Here is a 3,966-nt window from a genome sequence, read left to right as displayed (position 1 = left end):
GGCAGAGATGTACAAGGTGGATGACAGAGAAGATGAAGTGAAAGGGACTAGCTTGAGCTAAGTGGAGTCATTTAAGTTAGGAGGACCATGTCAGAGATTTGAGAAAACAACAAAGGAGCCAGAAAGGATCAGTTAATACTCTGAGGGGAGAAATAAGGAGACTTGAAAGTGAAAGTTGCTCAGTCGTGTCTCTGTGCAACCCCATGGATTACACATTCCATGGAATTCCTCAGGCCAGAATACTGAAGTGGGTAGCAGTTCCTTTCTCCAGGGTATCTTCCCAACCCTGGGACTGAACCCAGGTCTCTCCCATTGCAGGCAGATTCTTTACCAGCTGAGCCACCAGGGAAGCCCAAGAATACTGGGGTGGGTAGCCTGGCCCTTCTCCAGCAGATCTTCCTGGCCCAGGAATCAAACCATGATCTCCTGCATTGCAGGCAGATTCTTTACCAACTGAGCTACCGGGGAAGCCCAAGGGGGCTTGAATATCCCACTTTTCACTGTTCTCCATATCCTCAATGGCAGATTTCAGAAATGGGGACAAGAAGTGGAGAACAGGGGTATGTATCTACCCAGTTCTTTCCTGTGTAGATGTTCAGCCCCTCAGCCTTTTGGATGCCATCTCTATAATTAACTGAACTTTCCCTAAGAATGGACTGAGTATGGCATGGTATGTAGTTGGATGAGGATTAGAACATCAGTACTTTTTTTCCTTTTCTGAGAATAGAGTGAAAATTTTTAAAGTTAAAATTGAGAAAGTTGAAACAATGGTGACAAAATTAAGGAAAAAGAATTTTCCAGAAAGGAAAGGAAAGTAATGGGGAGTCAGAAAGGAAATATAACTGAAAAGAAAAAGAATAGAGAGAGGACAAAAACAGACTGCCAGCTCCTAAGGGTTTGTATTGCCTGAACTAAGATTCAGTTCATATATCTGATCTTCATATAGAATGGTAGACTTCTAGAGTATAGAAAACTTCCCCCTCCTTTTTAAAAAATTTATTAATTTTTAATTGAAGGATAATTGCTTTACACTATTGTGCTGCTGCTGCTAAGTCACTTCAGTCGTGTCCGACTCTGTGTGACCGCATAGACGGCAGCCTACCAGGCTCCCCTGTCCCTGGGATTCTCCAGGCAAGAACACTGGAGTGGGTTGCCATTTCCTTCCCCAATGCATGAAAGTGAAAAGTGAAAGTGAAGTCGCTCAGTCATGTTTGACTCTTTGTGACCCCATGGACTGCAGCCCTCCAGGCTCCTCCATCCATGGGATTTTCCAGGCAAGAGTACTAGAGTGGGGTGCCATTGCCTTCTCCCACTATTGTGCTGGTTTCTAACAAACATCAACATGAATCAACCATAGGTTTACCCATGTCACCTCCCACTTGAACATCCCTCCCACCTCCCTCCCCATCCCACCCCTCTACGTTGTTACTGAGCCTTGGTTTGAGTTCTCTGAACCATGTAGCAAATTCCCATTGGCTATGTATTTTACATATGGTAATGTATGTTTCCATGCTACCCTTTCATACATCCCACCCTCTCCTTCCTCCCCCCTGCTGCCAGCCTTGTCCGTAAGTTTGTTCACTATGTCTGTGTCTCCATTGCTGCTCTGAAAACAGGTACATCAGTACCATCTTTCTAGATTTCATACATATGTGTTAGTATCTGATAGTCGTTTTTCCTCTTTCTGACTTACTTCATTCTGTATAATAGACTCTAGGTTCATCAAAAGTATGGAGCGCTTCATGAATTTGTGTGTCATCCTTGCACAGGGGCCATGCTAATCTTCTCTGCATCCTTTCATTGCTGTCGAAGCAAGCATCCCGTCTCATTTTTATTCTTGACAAAACTGATGTCTAAAGAGATGAAGTGGCTTGCTCAAAATCGGATGACTAATGAGAACTACAGATAGGGCAGGTACATAGGTTTATAACTCCTGCTTCAAGTGTCTAGTCTAGCCCCACACTTCCTTCCTTAGAAAGATTTTAGAGGTTTATTCCACATGCTGTTAAGGCTTGCCTGCTTTAGACAACTACTTTTGGGTCACTCAGTTAGGCTGTCTTGGTCCATCTTTCTTCCAGGTGTGAAGGATGCAGTAATATAAAAACTATAAAAGAAAGGGAAAATATAAGAAACTATATAAGAAAAGGAAATTTAAAGAAATAGAAGAGTGAGAAATAAGAATCTTAAAGGAAAAGCATTACCAAAACAACCTTGAAACAGAACAAAATGGAAACTCTCAGACTCTTGATTTCAAAACTATACAAAGCTATTACAAAGCTTTACTATTTACTATTACAAAGCTATAGTAATCAATATTCTATATATATCAGTGGTACTGATATAAAGGCAGACATTTAGACTAATGGAATAGATAGAGGGCCTGGAAATAAGTCGTCACATGTATGGCCAAACGATCTTTAACAAGGGTGTTAAGACCATCCAGTGGAAGAAAGGGCAGTCTGTCTTCAACAAATGATGCTGGGAAACTGGATGAAAAGTGAAGATGTTAGTCATTCACTCCTGTCTGACTCTTTGTGACACCATGGACTGCAGCCCATCAGGCTCCTCTGCCCATGGGATTCTCCAGGCAAGAATACTGGAATGGGTAGCCATTCTTTTCTCCAGGGGAATCTTCTCAACCCAGTGATTGAACCCAGGTCTCTGCATTGCAGGCAGATTCTTTACAATCTGAGCCACCAGGGAAGCCCATATGCAAAAGAATGAAGTTGTACACTTACCTTACACCACACACAAAAATAACTCAAACTTAATAAAAGACCTAGATGCAAAACCTAAACTATAAGGTTCTTTGGAAGAAAACATAGGGGAACATCTTCATGACATTGGATTTAGCAAGAATTTCTTGGATATGACACAAAAAGCACAGGCAACAAAAGTAAAAGCACCACCTGGACTACACCAAAATTAAAGACATCTATGCATCAAAGGACACAATCAACAGGTCAAAAAGGCAACCTAGAAAATGGCGAAATATTTGCAAATGATTTAACTAATAAGGTGTTAATATCCAGAATATAGAAAAACCTCCTATAATTCGACAACAACAATAAAACAATCTGGTTAGAAAATGGACAAAGAACTAGTATAGATATTTCTGCAAGGAAGATATACAAATGGCCAATAAGCACATGAAAAAATATTCATGACTAATCATTAAGGAAATGTAAATCAAAGCACCATGAGATACTACCTCACACTCAGTAGGATGGCTATTACATAAAACAAACCAACCAGAAGGTAGCAAGTGCTGGTGAGAATGTGGAGACATTGGAACACTTGTGTATTGCTAGTAGAATTGTAAAATCATATAGCTGCTTTGGGAAACATTATGGTGGTTCCTCAAAAAATTAAAAATTGAATTGTCATATGACTCAGTAATTTCACTTCTGGGTATATATCCAAAGGAATTAGAAAGCTAGATCTCAAAGTGATACCTGTATACTGGTGTTTATAGCAGCACTTTTCACAATAGCCAAGAGGTAGAAGCACTCCAAGTACTTAAGGACAGGTAAATGGATAAATGGAATGTGGTATATATTTACAGTGGAATATGATTTATCATTAAAAAGTAAGGCAATTTTGGCATATGCTCCAACATAGATGAATACTAAGGACATTATGCTGTGATATAAGCCAATTACAAAATAACAAATACTGCATACCTGCAACGTACAAAGTGTTAGAGTAGTCATATTCATGGAAAGAGAACATAGAATGGTGGCTGGCAGAAGCTGTAAGAAAGGGAAAATGGCAAGCTGTTACTTAATGGGTATGGCACTTCAGTTTTGCAAGGTAAAATATTCTGAAAATTGGCTGTACAACAATGTGAATATACCACTACTGAACTGTACATTTAGAAATGGTTAAGATGATAAACTGTGATGAGTTCTAACTATAAGTAAAAATAAAATTAAAATAAGAAAAGCATTCAATGTCAACTTATAT

At 39.7% G+C, this 3,966-nt stretch overlaps 1 pseudogene; it reads right to left on the bottom strand.

Moving 5' to 3' along the window:
- Window positions 1–1,724: 1,724 nt before the first annotated feature.
- On the bottom strand, window positions 1,725–1,817 carry LOC112443067 (uncharacterized; annotated as a pseudogene).
- Window positions 1,818–3,966: the final 2,149 nt, after the last annotated feature.

The sequence above is a fragment of the Bos taurus genome, chromosome 20 (assembly GCF_002263795.3).
Source record: "Bos taurus isolate L1 Dominette 01449 registration number 42190680 breed Hereford chromosome 20, ARS-UCD2.0, whole genome shotgun sequence".
Classification (NCBI taxonomy): Eukaryota; Metazoa; Chordata; class Mammalia; order Artiodactyla; family Bovidae; genus Bos; species Bos taurus.
This window is presented reverse-complemented; position numbering and strand designations above follow the sequence as displayed.